Below are 17,241 nucleotides of genomic sequence, written 5' to 3'. Positions count from 1 at the left end.
GAGATGGATGCATTGAGGTCCAGCAAAGGGTCAGAAAGATGTTTAAGGGTCTGTACCTCTAGGGGCCTAAGTAAATGTATGTATTGCAGTAGAAGATCTCTGTATTGTATAAGTGACCCTGCCCTGATTCTGGTTATTGTAAATGGGCTGCAGCTGTGATGTCCTTAATTGGGCAGCAGCTGTAGCCCGTGGAGGTAGCTGGGATAAAAGGGGTGAGGCATTCAGGGACAGCTAGAGAGGAGTTCTGACTGAGAAGCAACAATACTGCTGTAAGAAAACCACTCAGAAGGTATGAGACTCTAGAAATAAGATATACAACAATATAAATACAGCATGTACTAGCTTTCCTGTGAGGAAAGACTGAGAGAGGTGGGCCTCTGCAGCCTGGGGAAGTCTCATAGGGGCCTCATTAATGTGTCTAAATACCTGAAGGGGAGGATGCACAAGGGATGGAGCCAGGCTCTTGCCAGTGGTACCAATGACAGGAGCAGAGGTGATGGACACACACTGAAACACAGGCAGGTCCCTCTGAACATTAGGATACACGTTTTCACTCTGAGGACATCTCCATCTCATATTCAAAAAGCTACCTGGAATTGGTCCTGAGACACCAAATTCTAGGTGATCCTGCTTAGGCCAGGTGTTGTACAAGGTGACCTCAAGAGTTCCCTTCCAAACTCAGCCATTTTGTGCTTTTGTGTGGATTTTCCATAGCGTTATAATACTTGCGTGAGGCCTTTATGAGTGGGAGAAGAGCAGGATCTAGTTAGGATACCCATATTCACTTACTAGCATCTCATGCCATGTTTGTATTTGTAAGTTTTTGGAGAGGGTTAACTAAAACTTCTGACTCACTGATGCTAAATAAAAATATAGAGTATTAGAAACACTAAGTTGCTCTGCCTTCTTTCCCCTTCTCTCATTTTTTCAATAACTTTATTGTTGCTGTCTGGATTCTCCCATTACATCCTATTTACAGATGAATTGTGAAAACCTAAGGGCCTGTAATGCATCTTTTTGCAAAAATACTTTTTGCTGGTGGGTAGCAGGAACTTTGAAAAGTGATCCAACACATCACGTTGCACTTGCAGCAAACTGCCAGCAATGGAGAAGCAGCAGTCATATTTCATGGATGCCACCAATTTTGGTTGAGTCTTCTGCTTAAAGAGAAATTATGCTCTTGTCAAAGCCAAGGGCTGGCTGAGTATCTACAGTAGGGAAAGGGCTGTACTGTCCTTTATTTCTTACTTCCTGTGTGACTACAGACAAGTCATATGGTTTCTGTTCTGCAGATGACAAATGAGGAGCTAAACATCTCTGCCCCACAGGTGGGTCATGAAGACCCTTAGTGAAACACATTGTGCAAATACATTCAATTTAATATTTTGTTTATCTGTATCATGGAAATGCCTGTGACCTGCAGCTGAGATCAGAATCCCATCCTACTGAACACAATGATCAAGAGAATCACTCCCTAGGAAATGAAATATATTTTGGTCTTGACCCCTGGCAATACTGTATTCTGCCTTGTCAAGATTAAAATAAAAATTGCAAGTGCTTGTACATAGAGCAGTTCCTCCTGGGATGCCTCTTAATAAAAATTTTTTCATATATATAATCAGAAAGGTAAACCAAATGAGCCAGCCAAATCTTCGGACAAAGGACAGAAAACACATCTTTCTCCTCTCATTTGTACGCTTGCATTGCTTCCTTATAATGATGCCACCTGCTTCCTTTAGGTGAATAACAGAATTTTATTTGCAAGGGTTTTTCTTGAATATATTCCAGTTCAAGAAGAATATGTTCTTATGCTTCTGATAAAAAAAACCCCTCAAGCCCAAGACTTTCATGTTGGGACAATCTGTCTGTCAATATGCACCAGATGTGTTGACCATAAAGTTGATTTAGTATTCTGCACCCATATTTTCTCATGAGGCAGACTAATGAGAAAGGAAAATAGATAAGGGAAATGTCAAGGAGAATTGCAGTGAAAATTTAGATTGTTTTGCAGATAGGTAAATAGAAATGGGGATAAAAAGCAGGAACTTTCATTCTGCCACAATTGCTTCTGCTGTAAAATACCAGACAGTTTGAAAAAAAGGGTTTCAGAACTAAAAAAACCCTTCGTTATAGAAGCCTGGCTGCCTACATCAAATCTGTAGCTAAACATGTTCTTACACTATGCCTGACAGGAGAGGTAATCACAGACATGACTTGTAGCCAATAAATGTTATTACCAAGTATAGTGTAGTTCACTTATGATGGGCATCTGTGAGAAATTGCACAGTTTTAAAGAATATATTATTGAAGCCAAATTCTGTCTTCTTGAAACACTAAACCTGTAAGAAATAATGCCATCTTCAAGGATGCAAAAAAGAAATGTAACAGGTGCAGGGTTCTGTATGTTGACTGATGTCCAAATTTCTTTATCGATCATCGTTCAAAAGAACTCATCTACTTAGGTTGCACTGATAAAAGTACTTGTTGCCCCAAGTACATCCAATATAATTTTTGCCATTGTGAAAAACCCTCTTCTTATTATCTCTACTTGTTTCTAACTACTTATATGAAAAAAAAAATTGTTTCACAACCCTATTATAAGAAGATGGTGTACAGCAAATGGGAGAGACATGAAGTAGGATGCAGGAGAACTGGTGCTTATGTAAAGATCCTCCACTGATCTGGTGACCTCTGCCAAGTCAGGTGTCCTTTCTTTATCTTTTCTCTTTTCAAGTTGATGATAATGATACTGGCCTCCAATAAAGTGCCTTGATATTTGTTTGCTGAGGATATGAGTTATGTGAAAGTCATGCATTTCAGCAATTAATGCAAAGCAGAGGTTCTCCTCCTGCTTTATTCCATCCCTACTCCCTCTGGCTTATAAAGTTAGACAAAAATAAGTGACAGTAGTAGATAAGCAGTTGCCTTCTTCATGCATAGATACATAGATAATCTCAACCAGATGGGAACAAGGAACAGATGTTCTCTAAACATATGTGCAAACAAAAAATTACAAGTGTGAATGTTCATAAGCAATGACTAAAAGAGGAGAAAGGAACAAAGTATGATTTCAGGACTCAAGTATTTGTGAGGCCTGACCTGGAAATTTTCAGCTAGCTGTAGAAACAGCACATTTAAGAAAATGGAAGGATTTAGGGATATTAATTCTTTCTGACTTTTCTTTGAGACATGAAGACATTCATCTAAGTGTCCTCAGTCTTTTCTGAAGAAGAATATGATGGATAACAGTGTTGTGCCAGGACATACATCTGTTTGTATTTAGGCTTCTCTCCACATGGTTGGATTTGTAATGTAGACAAGGAATTACCTTTCCTTTCCAGATTCTGTATGGGCTTAAGCTGATTTTCTCATGATTCAGTTTCAGTCACCTTACAACATCCTAGGACTTCTGTTTTTGTCGAAGTGAGCATTAAAATGACTTACTGAAAACTGAATTGTTCTACTACGGCTGTATTTCCCTTCCTTCTAACAATCTGGCTACGTTTCACCTCAACTTTCTCTTACCCAAATTTTATCCACAATGCCATTAATTACAATGCAGATCTACAACATATTACAGATGAAAGATAAGTTGAAGTCAACCCTCTAATACTAAAGGTATTTTCCCACTACCTGACAAGCAACTCATTAGCAATATTACAAATACAAGATAAGTTGTTAAGCTTAGATTAAATATCTTAAGTCAATTTATGATACCTCTGTTTGTCATTGACTGGGATGAAAAAACAATTATGAGCTTCCCTAAGATGCAAAGGAGACATGATGCAAAATAGATAGCAAGGTTAATTTTTTTTCCTGTAAGCATAGTTCTGTTTTTAGTGTTAGGACATTGGTTTTATTCAAGCTTCTGTAATTTCAGAGATATTTCTGTTGTTTTTTTCTAGAAATGTAAAACCAAATATGAAATATGTTGCTTTTTCTTAGTAAATACACTTATAAAATGTCATGAAAATATGACTCTTACTTCTTAAAAGCTTTTGGAGGTATGGGTGAGAAATCTGTTAAAATACATATAGTTCTTCAAATCTTTCACACCATTATATTTTTTCCATTTGGTTGTAGAAGCCCCAGATTCCACGCCAAATGGGAAGATCTACAAGTGTTTTTCTTTGATGCACGCTGTTTAAAAATATATTTCACCCTTGAGGAAATACCCATATGATGAATTTTTTATACCATCAGTAGCAAATTCATCTTAGTGAAGATTATTGTCTCTGCTTAGAAATCTTCACATTTATGGATGAAAGCTGCTTCATAAGGTCAAAGATATGAGTTCTCTTTTTCACACTAACTTGAGCAAAGCAAAGGTGAAAGCTGTAAAACATCTTCAAGCTCACTTGGCACCTGATCAGCTCTGATTTACAAGGATGTTCATATTGCTGCTATTGAATTAATACATTTGCACTAGCCATCTATAACTTAGATCTGTTACCAGACCAGTTAGCTGGAAGAAACAAATAGGTGTTTAGCATTTAATAGATATGATTATAATTTTTATTTAACTTTTTACTAAAGCAGGTTAGCAAATGGTTGCCTCAGCCTCTGAAGTGCTTGGAATTTAAGAAGAGTATTCCTATGCTGCACAAAGAAAATATTAGATATTCTCAGGGTTTTCCTGTCTGTATGTGTGTGTCTATGCACACATATAGACTTTGTAAGAAAAGACAGTGGCAAAATTCTTGCTGTGTAGTCTGCTGGTGAGAGTATTTAATAAGAAATATAAGCCCAGAGCAAATGAGCTGAACTTAAGTAATTTTTCAGCCTGCAATACTAAGTTGTGTGCAATGAGTCTTTCTCTTGTCAGCTCAGGAGGTCTGCACTGTGCCTGTGGGCCTCTGCCTGAGAAATGATTAGAAACAGTCTGCTGTGAAAAGTTTCATTTCCGTGAATCAGTGAATCACAGAGAAACCATTTAGTTGAAAAATTCAGTGTTTTTGTTTAGGCATTTTGGTGTTTTCTTCTTGTATCTTTCATTCTTTATCCCCTCTCTTTTCAGAGTACATTTTTCAAAAACTGTTGCTTTCAGATAAATCTGTTGAAATTTTAACAACAGTGATTCTTCAGACATCTGTCACAACATCTGGACTTGGAGTCCTGAGAATAACTAGCATGCTCCCTCCTGTCCTCCTCATTCACACTTAAAAATTAGAATGGATATGTAATGTTTTTTCTGTTACCTCTGTTAGGATGTAACATATGAGAGTCTCCACAGGAAAAGAGATCTCTTAGAGAAGGTGAGTACACGGCTCCCAAGGGTGTAAAGTGTGGTGAGCAAGCAGAACCTGGGATGTTGGATCCTGCCTCTGCCTCTTCAGCAGCCCTTGCTTGGCTTCCCTTTTGCTGTCTTGTTCCAGCTGCTTTTTCCTGTCTCCACAATTGCAGCTGGCTCTTGTGCTTATATTCAGATGCTTTTTTAGCACTGAATTGCCTCTGAGCCCTTAAAGTGGCTTCAAGCTCCTGTTTCTCTATGTTTTCTTCCAGCTTCTCATGCTGTGCAGCTAAAGGATATGGACAGAAAGATCCAGGTTTCCAGATGTGCCCAAAACAGGTTTTGTCCTAACAGACTATTGTTTCTGGTCAAGCTGAATTATCTATGTGTATTTTTTTTGTTGTTGTTGTTGTTTTGTTTTGTTTTGTTTTTTCCCAGCCACATCAGCTCTTCTGGCTATGCTGGGTTTTGCATGGTGTGCTTAAATGAACTCACTGAAAGCTTCAGGCTGGTTGATCATATCTAATTTAGCTAACTTTGCAGTCATCACTCTGCAGTAGACAGTGCCACGCTGTCCTAAATTGATGATTGCTGCTTTTCTAATGTAAACATTCAAAACTACTTGGATAGACCAAGTAAAATACCTTTTTAAATATCCTTATTATTCTGATTTTGTCTTCAAAATAAGACACATTATTAGCTGAAAGAATACCGTTCATCATTTCTGCAACTTATTTTCTTTATCTGAAATAATCACAAGAATTTCTAATATGCTTTCAAAGTTTTTGTGAGTAAATTCAGAAATGGAACATGAGTTTGTTGAGGAGGCAAAGAGCAGCACAAATAGAAGAAACTGCATCTCTCTCACAAACTTGAGTGTTGGCCCTTCAGGTTCCATGCTCACTCTTCTTCCTAACCTAACCAAGCTCTGAACCAGCAAATATTACCAGGAAAAATTGCATAGAGCTTGTGCATGACCAGCTTGTGCATCTTAATAGAGGAACACACTTTTCTGTGTGTGTTTTTTGCTCTAATGTACACTGGTTGTATCTTGAGAAAGATATTTGGATGCTGAGCACCTAGTAAAAGTTTTATCTTAGTTTTACAGATCATGCTACTGTAGAGGCCAGTGCCCATTCTGTCCACTAGCTACCTTGAAACCACCCTTAAATCACATTGAGGCAAAGCTGGAAGAAGTTTGTACTTATTTAGTGGGTAAAATAGGCTCCAAAATTACTAAGGTTTATAAAGTTACAAGATGTTCAGTTTGGCTTTTTGTTAGTGTTTGTTTTTGCTTAGTTTTTTAAGAGCTCTAACATTTCATCCCACACTCAACTGACAAAACATTATATCTTTACAAGCTCCTCATCGAGGATTTGTTTTAAAAAATCTTTACTACACTGATGGGAGAAGAGTTTGAGTTGTGAACACAGTTTCTTGTTTCTGACCTTTTTAATTGTTTCCACAGCTGACCCTTCCTGCACTGTTTTCAGAGTCTTTAAGGAAAAAATAACAGTCAAAGCATTGCCTGTTGCTAATGTTGCTCTTTTAGCCATGTGTTCCTTTAGTCCTCTCTAACAGTAATCAATAAGTTCTAGCTATTCCCAAGAGAGAAGCAGCATGAAGAAAGGGGTGAAAATATCATTGTTTGCTAGCATAGAAATGCACATCACTGGACCTCTAAACAGGGATCAATTATTTCTCTCTTTGTTCAGTATGAGGCTACTTCAGGCTTTCTAGAAAATAGGTTGCACTTCCTTTCCTTTTGGTTGCATAAAGTGTGTGCTAGTCTTAAGCATACTTAAGAAAAACATAATTTTCTTTAGCCTGTTATATCTATCCAATGAGAATATACTCACCATGCATGTGAGTTATGATGCATTACCAGTTAAAAGGCCTACCCAGAGAAATCCCAAAGAGTTTAGATATCCCATATCCTAACCCATTTCCACTAATATTATTCTCAGAACACGTTTGTCATAGTTTTAAGATAAACATTTTCTAAAAATATGAGTCTATCAGAATCAGTAGGAGCAATTAATGGTCACATTTTTCTCTTGTCTAGCAAAGTCACCTTATTAGGATTAAACTTGTGCTGAAACACTCTCCCAAACTGGAGCTGAGATCAGTGACCCTGCACTTTTCCTGTGGTTTGGCCACTCACTGCCATCCTACTGGAGGTTGTGCAGTTCTGAAGAGGAGGAGCTGAGGTGGCTGTAAAGGATAAACAGCAACAAAGAGCGGAACAAGGTGAGGAGACAAGGTGAGGTGAGCAGAACAAGGTGAGGTCATGATGTCAGAGGTAGCCTTTCACACCCAGATCTAGAGGGGTCTTCAGGCAGCTAAACTTAAGCCAGTGGCTAAAGGCTCTGCCAAAATGTTTTCAGGACAGGTTAAGCCAGACTGAAGAATTTCCATACATATTAATTATGACTGAGGTGAAGAGTCCTCCAATTCACATGACTCACAAAAAGGTAAGTCAGTTTCCATGTTATTATAGCTTTTAAAAGCCAGTATTGACATTGAGTCCCACATTTGCAACCATAAGGACTGCCCATGCTGAATTAGAGACCTCCAGGCTTAAAAGCCCATGTACTGAACAAAGAAATGGTAGGGAGCAATATGCACATGCTGCATTCTGTGCTCCTGACAGAAAGCAGAGAGGATGTCTTCAAAGTGTAATTGGTACAACATGTACACTGTGCCTCCTGTGGACCACTAAATATTGTATTCCATAAGAGCCAGGCCTAACTTATATGCATGCATAGATACCCACTGTTGTTTTCACAGTAAAACTGCTATTTGTCTGGAGGTGTTGAAGAAATTCAAAGTTTAGGTATTATAAGCACTGGATTTATGAAATTTTTTTCCTTCAGTAGGATTGTAGTTTGATGCTCCCATGGTATTTTGTATTCAAATCTGTGGAAAACATCAGTCCAGATAGTCTCCCAAATTGTTTTTCCCTGGAGTATTTCTACTTCTGTCTAATGTTGGATTTCATTTCTTGCACACAGCATAACATATATTAAAAAGGCACAGCACTATATGTGCACAAAGTCAGTTCTACCAGTTCTTATTTTAATTAGGAATTCCTCTGGACATTTACATGGGCTATTAACAGAGACTGTGTCTTTTGGGACCTTTGATGTCAAGTCCATTCTTTCATGCTATTTTCACCTATGGAGAGGAAATCATCCTGGTTCAAACATTGCCAGTATGTCAGAGGTATTTCCAAGGAAACATTTTGAGAAAGTCAGATCTGTTGAAAAGGAATCTAAAGAAAATCGGTAACAAAACAAAAGAAAATAAGTTGAAAGGAACAGAGTCTAAAAATGAGCTAGGAGTAGGATAAAAGGCCATTTGAAAGATGGCTGAAATACTTTGAAAGACTTAAGAAAAAACAACGAACAAAAATGTAGAGGGGAAACAGTGTAAAGCATTCAGCAATAGAGAGAAATGAGCAAAATTAAAAAAACCCCAAACATTGAAAGTAGAAAACAGGAACTAATTAAAGGTATGAGAGAAAGCATATGAAAGGATTGACAGTAAGGGAAAAAATGATAGCAGGAAGTGGATGGTTATGGAAATTTATTTGGAGAGAGGTTATGTCCTTAACATTATCAAGTGGGCATTATCTGAGTTTTGCTGATGACTTCAAAGTGAGCAAGGGGTAAAAATGGAAGACAGGTTCTTTACTTTGGACAACAAAGATCAATGAACATTTGTGAGTAATAAGCTGTAGGTAAATCTGGGTGGTTCCAAACTAATAACGTCAGGTTTTAGGAATGGGTTTGTGAGATATTGTTTGTGTCAAGTAGAAAAGAAACCTACTGGCTTTTAGTTTTGATGGAGGGAATCCATATTTCCTGCTGCTCTGATTCAATGGTGATAGTCTTAGTCTGGCCTTTAGTTAATAAATTCTTTAAAGGGAATGAGATATTAAATCAGTACTGCTTTTGAGTTTGACTAGATTTGTACTTCTTCAAAGGTGCACCTCAAGTAATCCAGGCCTTATCCAGACTCACTAAACTCTGAAAATTAAGCTGGAAAAATCCTTTGAAGGCTGAGATCAGTGTACTTAGAAAATGTCCTAGCCAATATTAGGGTAGCAAATCTGATATGCAAGATCAGTATTACCCAATATCTCAAGGTGTTTGCATCTTCCATACCATTCCTCAGGTGATCTGAATGGTCCTGTGAGTGAACTTGCTTTCATCACAGGACACGCATATTGAGCCAGAAAGTCCTGGCACAACTCTAACAGTGAGTCTAACAAAGATAAGGATATATTGAAAAGGATATTCTTTCTTGAGGAAGGAAACTCTGACATTTTACACATCAGAGCTCAGTGTTAAACATTTGAAAGTATCTTTAATTAGAAATGGTGCTGTGTTATTCCTAAATGACTCAGCTCATTTACCTGTATTCATATATGTCTAATATCTGAATTTTGATCTTCTGCAGTTTAAAATTTAGGCCAAAATTTATCACCACTTCTCTATATATTTAAAAATCTATCTAAAATCATGTAAAAAAACTTTACAGCATTTATTTTTACAAAGTTTATGACATAAACAAGCCATGCTTATCTAGTAAACAGGAACCATTATCCGCTTTTAGAAAAGTCAGATTTGAGGTTCTGCTGATTGGTGGAGAACAAAAATGCAAAAAAAGTCTTTATTTTAAAAAATGAAAAAAATCCCATTTTCCTAAACCCACAAGGAGTGGAATAGGACATATTTCATTGCCAACATATTTTAGACATAATTCTGCCCAGATGGTTCTCTTTCTAGGCTATTCTTCAGAGCTACACTCCTTTTTCAGTCCATTACCTTCACTTTATCTCTAGTTTGTGCTTTCCTGTGTCTCCTGCTGCTCATGTAAGCTCCTCTACTAAAAGTATTTGTTCTAGAACTTTTTGTGTATATGCCTGGTATGCTTTTCACTGTGGGCCAGAACCTCACGATTTGGAAGCTGCAAATTTTTCATATCTTTTTCCACCATGGAAGAATTATATTTTTTTTCCTTTTTAAATGAAGAACACTTGTTCTTTCAATAGGATTTTAGCAAATAGTGTCAGTACAGTGAAGATCACTGTCATGATAACTTGGTCTTTTTGAAATGCGTTCTCAAAGATTTTTTGTTGCAAATTTTCCAGTAGCTTCTCTCAATGCTTTCTAGTGAAAGAATGAGAAAGAAAAGACTGAGCTTCACATGGAAGTTGTGAGTTAACACTGATTAAAGCACATGTCTGGTGGCAAGTAGCATCAGATCAAGAATCACGTCTCTAAGCAATTTGCCGAATTCTTTCATGGTTTATCTCACAAGATAAAATGTAAACAACAATTTTCTCCTGTTATTTACATTGGCCTTTTAAAGAGTTTGCTCTTTCCCATAAATATTTGGGCAGGGTAAACCCTGGTATATCTTTGATTATCTTTTGCCCATATCTGAAAGAAAACTTATCACATACACGCCAAGGCCATTCTCCTTGTGCTGCTGTAATATAACGATGCAATATAAAGTTTGGAAGCTACTGCAGTAGAGTGAAACACAGAGAAGTTCAGGAACAGAGATGAGTCTCCTGAATATCTTATCTACCTGCAGTATACTTAGGAGCAGCTCCCTCATGAGGTAGTCTCTCCTGCTAGAGACCTAGGTGGAAATGCCACAAAAGCAGCCTTTGATATGTGAGGATTTCAGTTATTCATGCAGGTTGGAATTCAGTGGGAATAAAATGCAATATACCTGTAAAAGAAATAAATCATTAGTGTAACTTAATTCAGTGTTCTACTCTCTACCTACCTTAGAATAGGGTTAATATTTTTACAGTCAATACATTTCAATTAATATCGGGCATATTTGTGCAGTGAATGTGTCCTCTATGGCCACCATACCTTTAATGTTTTTATTCTTTTATTTCTATCACAAAGTCATTGTTCTTGTTGAGAAATGGAAAAGAACTTTATAATGTGTCTGTGCAAAGTACTTAGCTTGTAAGGACTTCAGGATTATTCTCTCTAGATCTCTCTAGCTTTTTCAAAGACTCCACATGTTGCTGTAGAGGTAAAGTAACTTTTTTATTTTTTTTCTTTAAACAGACCTTAACAGTTCAACATACTTTTGAATAACAAGTGGTAGGTCATGTATCTTAATTACAAAAGAAAATTGAGGACAATTGTCCTATTCATCAAAATAAAACAGACATTAGTTAACTAATGAAAAAGTCAACAGACAGAAGAAAAATACCAGAGCAGTGTTAGCAAACATGGGATCAAAATCCTTAGCTGGTATAAATCAGCATGGCCCTAATTTCTTAACTGGATTGTGCCAGAAAATACCAGGTAATGATCTGACCTTTTTTGGGTAAATGTGTGAAGAACTATATGCACTAATTTTCTTTTGAGAAATTAGGGAGCAATATTAATTGGTGTCATATCTTTAGATGTTGCTTTGTATGTCTCCTTTTAGATAAAACAATCATGTTGCTCATATAGTGGGAGAATTTTACTTCTCTCCTGGAGAATGTGATTTGCAATTCTCATTTGCCAAGCCAGCTTGATATGCTTACACACAGAGATTAAATGTCTGAGACCAGAAAGTTCAGTCATTAGGTGAAGTAAAGAGCTGTGGTGCCACAGATACAGCATTTTCAGATCTAGACTAAAGATTAAAGACCAAGGTTATTCAGTGTACAAGAGGAAACACATTTCACACATGAGGGTAAACGTTTCCTCTTAGAGAAGGAGTGAAATTGCTGTTGAAGGTGCAGTGCTGGCTCACAGAAACCAGAATATTGTCTTGAAACATTATTCAGGTCTCTTGTTTTCCTGTGGAGATTTTGTTGCAGTGAATCTCTGCTGCAGGTGCTTTCCAGATATACCAAGTTCCCATCCCTCCAAATAATGTCAATAAACAGGGGTCGGAGGGAGGAAGTAACAACATGGATTTTCTATTCAAATCAATATATTTTCCCATAAAGGCAGCAGAGCATAAAAATGATTTTGAAGCAGGGAAAAACAACAAAGGAAACTTCAAGACAAATTAGTAAGGGCCAGCTGATGCAGAGAGGGAGTGCAGAAGGGTACAACAAGGTGACTTTTTGGGTTTGTGATAAAAGGGCAGGAAGAGTTCAAAAACGGGGCAGAACAGAGGTAATAGGAAGGGCAAGTCTCCTGCTGACGGGCAGTATCCACATATCTTTAAGAGGACCTTCAGTGCATTTGACTATAAGAGTATTTTATCAGCACTTGCTGATCATTATTTGGAGGGGGAAAAAGGGTTAAGTGATAGAGGACTGGGAAATGCCAGACTTTTGGGAGCTGTGTTGCTTGAGATTGTTCCCCTGTGCTGTCATGTTGGCTATAGTATAATGTAAGGGCCTTGTATAAAGAGATGGGTGTAGCATTTAAAGAATCACATATGGCATTTAAAGAAAGAAAAGCTGTGAAAGGAAAATACCCTAAATCACCATTACAGAGGAAAACACAGAGTGAATCTTTATAATTCCTTTATAGAGCGTGCTAAGGAGTTTGTCCAACCCAGGACTTTATACATACCAATCTATAGAATACTCTCTCCCCTCATGAATTATTTCTTTTTCTATTAATCTGCGTGATAAAATGGGCTTTAGGCACTTTTCCTTTTTTTTTACAGAAGACCTATACAAGTGCAACAAGTTTGTAAGGCTTAAGAAGAGGGAACAGTGAGGAAGAGCAGGCTGAAGTGCCTCCCATCCAGCATTCAGATCCCTTAGATATGATCTTGAGTTTAAGAAGTGGACTTCATAAAAGATACACTTGGTTGTTCTGAACACTTTTTCTCAAGAGCTTCTGATTTCAGTGCATGCCACTGTCAATACCAGGTGAACAATACCAATATTAACTTGTTTATAAAGGAAATCACCTACAAAAGAACAAGAATTTATGGTAGCTTAGCTTATCAGCTGAGCAAAATCACTGACCAAATCTTAAAGACATTTCCTCTGAAGATCTCCTATATAACAAATTATTTTTATGTATTTGCAAATGATTGCCAGATCATTTCAAAGATTGTTCCTGGGTGAGTGCCACATAATTATGAAAATTTCTACAGGGGAGAAGTAGCAGGCTTATTAAATTATCCTTTCCCCTTTGCTTTGCATGTCAAAAGCCTTGAATTTGTTTATATATAATTTTTTCTTTTGCAGAAAGGGGAAATATTTTAGATGCTGGTAATTGATGTTTTTATGAAGAACAGCACTGATGGTGTTTGGCCATCTTGAAATTTTCTTTTGGTTGTAGGACTTCTCCACTCCTGGAATAGAATACTGAGACTTCGAGAATCAATCACACAGCATGAATAATGAGAAATCTCTCAAAGCAATAGTCAGATTTGCATAAACCATTCATTTGGTTTATTTGAATATCCACCAAATTAATGCAAATCAAAAGGAATCCATGGATCATTTACAACCAGGAAGGAGGGCTGAAACCATTGAATAGATGACTTGATAAAAAAATGTTCATGGCTCTGTCTTTCTAGAACAAAAAAGGGGAGACAGGTTGGAGCAAAATCTACCAGGAAATGAGCTTCTTGCCCAGCCTGACAAAGTTTCTTTCCATATAGGTCCTCCATATAGGTCACTCTATTTCTTCCTCTGGCTGTTATTTTCAAGAGGGTTTGGAGGGAGAGAGAGGAAATCTGGCAACCCCAGTTTGCAACAGTGAGGGGGGAAGTAGTTAAAAACACATGTTTAATAGATTTTTGCAAGAGGAAACCAGAGGCAAACACTTTCAAGAAATATTAATTTCCACAGATGCATGTACTAATAATTTTTTTATGGTATACACTACATGCCTGGGGAAATCAGTTACGTGAGGGTCTCTTTAGGTACATTCAAAACACGACAGCTTTGAATGCAACTCAGAAATATGTGTTCTTGAATTCTATCTGTTCTATTTCTCTTACTTTTCTTCTCCTGCTTGTAGAAGGTGCTGACAATCCTCTGCTGTGAGTCTATATTCAATTTCAAGACAGAAAACTCTTCCAGCTGTCATACCTAAGGACAAAACTTAAAATCAACTGATAGTTTATCAGGAGGTGCTTTTCATTTATCTGCTCCTGCCACTGCTCAGGCTTCTCATTTCTTGGGAATCTGTTAGTCAGAAAATAAAAAAACAAAAAAAAAATCCAAAAACAAAAAAAAAAACCCAAAACAAAAAAAAACCCAAAAAAACAAAAAAAAACCATATGCACCATTCAGATGTAGATGCAATTAATTTCATTAGGAAATTCTGTGATCCTGATGTAAGAACAATTCTATATAGGATAGAAGATCAAATAATGTTTCTCCTGCGATATTTAAACTAAAGATGCATGTCTCTGTCTAGTTACTGATTATTGCACTCTACAACAAAAAGCTTCCACCTGTTCTTCTCACTTTGGCAATATGATATCAACAGAGATTTCATGCATGCCAAAATAATTACCCAAATTAAAAGATACATATTTATTGCTTTGATAACTCCCATGGGTAAGGAGAGGCCACAGTGTACTTTGGATAAGTCAATCCCTATCAGACATGACTACTGGTCAGGCTGGTGGTCTCTGTGCAGTTCTTCAGCCTGGGCTCTTTCAAAATGTCCATATTTGACACTCATCATTGCTTAAAGCACATGCTGATGCTCCTGCCAGCTGACTCCCTTCTTGCAGGACAGGAATGATCAGTGGGCTGTTCAGAGACCCCCAGAGAGACTCTTTGACTTAAGGCCTGTGTCAGCAGGTTAAACAGATGGCTCTGTTCAGCAGCCAACATCCTGCACAGCAGTCCCTGTGAAGATCCTGAGCCTAACAGCTGACAAAACCTAGGGAGCTGCCAGTTCCACAGGGAATCCCATTTTTGGGGAGACAGGAAGGAAGAACCTCACTCAGGAAGTAGCTCGCTCACTCCTAGAGCAGTCCAATCTTTTTAGGTCTTCTTCATTGCTTCTAGGGTTCTTCTGGCATCTGTTTGATCGGGTGGGTTTTTTAAGGATTACGGATGGAAATACAACATGCCTGCTTCTCATGGAGCTTATCCTACAGGGTTTGGAGTATGGGTGCTGTGTTATTTGAATTAAATGAGTCTGTCCCATTGCATGCTCACAGATGGGACCTTATGTTAAGAGTTGCCATTACTCTCCCTCACTGGTTGCTCTTCTTTCTATACCTAAATCTCATCAGAGTAAGCCTCTGAAAACATCAATTCCTCTTTCCAAAAGGAACCAAAAACCCAAACACCTTTTCATATATTCTGTGTATTATTTTAACAACAGCCTTCTGATGAAATGTCTAGTTCCAGGAATACAGAAAGGAGATGGCATAAGATGCACAGATTTCTGATTTTCATCTTGAAGAGCACAGACCATTTTTGTTTTCACTGAAGGCAAATCAAAGGCCCAATGACCTAACTGTAATTTTTCTTTTCTTATTTCCTTGTATTTAGAAAGCAAGAACTGTGCCATCCAAATAGCAAACACAAGTACTTTTTAGGGAAAAGTTAAAATTAACCCCCATGAAAATCAATTTAATAATATTTTAAAAATAATAGTCATATAAAACAAGCTGCTTATAGATGGAAAGCTGGTGAGTTTCCTGACTTAAGCTGCTAGAGACATTGTTACTGGCATCTGGAAATTTCATTGTTATTATGCTTTATATTTGTTAAACTAGATCACAAATGAGCTATTTATTTGTATTTCTTTGCTCTTTATTCTGTAAAAAAAACCTGCTGAGATACACGCCAGATGTCTGTCTCTGTTCTGTATGACTTTATTTCTCATACCTGCATTTGTCATGGCTTATTGCTCGCCTGACTGCTACTTCCTGTTGATTTATTGTGTAGTTTTACACAATAAATTTTTGTCATATTCTTCGTTCTCCCAGCTGTTTCTCAGTAGTCTCAAAAGATGTGACTTCTAAGTGGTTCCTCTCTTAATGTTCATGTACTGTGCCTCCTATTACAAAAAGACAGCCTTTGCCCACCTTTTGCAGATATGCAGCACTTAGAAAGCTTTCAGTCATCATAAGTGAACCGTCATTTTCATGTATATTTCTTCTCCTTCTGAAGCAGGAGGTCTCATCAATACATCTTCTTTTGTCCTCCCAGAACTCACAAGCGTTTAAATCAGCAAGGCACAAATGAGAACATTATGGTAGAAATCAACAGGAAAGCAAGGAAAAGAGTATCAGTAAAAACAATAAATGTAAATGAGTGAGAGGAATGGCAGCTCCAGGGGGGATTCCAGCCACCTGAAGTCATACCCGCTTTGTGCTCATGAAGTCTCCCTCCCTGCTGCAGAAGACTGGATTTACAGCTCTCCTCTGTCTTCTCTCCACCAGCTCAGTCCATGGCCTCCTGACTGTTCTCATCACATTTCTGATGCCTATTCAACAGACTTTAATTAATGCTGACTTTCTTGCCTGCTTTTTAAACTTCAGCCCCCTGCTGTCTTTACCTTTTATGAACCAGAACTTTCCTGTCAAAATTTGTTTTCTTTTGCTAATATATCCATCCGCTGTGCTTTTTGTTTGCCTGTTTAATATGCCCTGACACCCTAGTGCTTCTGAGCAGATCAGTTGGCTTTGGTGGATCTGACCTCCGCATTTCTCAGCGTCTTTCACTGCTTCTGAAGGTCAGGCAAACTCAGCCTCTAACTTCCCTATCAGACCTATGAGTTAGCTTTTAGTGGCAATCCTTCAGCACTGGTAACTTGTCTGATTTAACCTTATCAGATTCAATATTCATGCTAAAAGAAATAAAATGCTTCTGGTTTTAAAGCTAAAGCATTACAAAGTAATTCACATTAAAACACATTGCTACATCAAATTTAGTCTTCAACTTTTAGCTTCCCATGTGCTCGTCACATTTTCCATTATGTCCTAAAGCTGTGTGCTGCTCTAAGAAAGTTTGGTGTCTGCATTAAAATTCAAAAAACCCACATTGGTGATAAGGCTCTAAATGGCATGTAGAAGCAAAGCCCTAGGGCACC

The 17,241-nt window shown here is 37.7% G+C and overlaps 1 long non-coding RNA gene across 5 annotated transcripts; it reads left to right on the top strand.

Annotated features, from left to right (window-relative positions):
• The first annotated feature begins 233 nt into the window (after positions 1 to 233).
• Positions 234 to 16,590, top strand: LOC135443981 (uncharacterized). Of its 5 annotated transcripts, none has more exons than XR_010439142.1 (6): positions 237 to 289; positions 5,208 to 5,255; positions 5,503 to 5,569; positions 7,296 to 7,480; positions 7,618 to 7,704; positions 12,887 to 16,590. It is a non-coding gene; the product is annotated as an uncharacterized LOC135443981 (long non-coding RNA). The 5 variants fall into 5 exon arrangements; XR_010439145.1 differs by lacking the exon at positions 5,208 to 5,255 and having other exon boundaries at positions 257 to 289; positions 12,887 to 13,094; positions 13,513 to 16,590; XR_010439144.1 differs by lacking the exon at positions 5,503 to 5,569 and having other exon boundaries at positions 249 to 289.
• The last annotated feature ends 651 nt before the right edge of the window (positions 16,591 to 17,241 follow it).

The sequence above is a fragment of the Zonotrichia leucophrys genome, chromosome 2, assembly GCF_028769735.1.
Source record: "Zonotrichia leucophrys gambelii isolate GWCS_2022_RI chromosome 2, RI_Zleu_2.0, whole genome shotgun sequence".
Taxonomy (NCBI): Eukaryota; Metazoa; Chordata; class Aves; order Passeriformes; family Passerellidae; genus Zonotrichia; species Zonotrichia leucophrys.
Note: the sequence above shows the minus strand (reverse complement) of the source record. Positions and strands in the feature narration are given on the sequence as shown.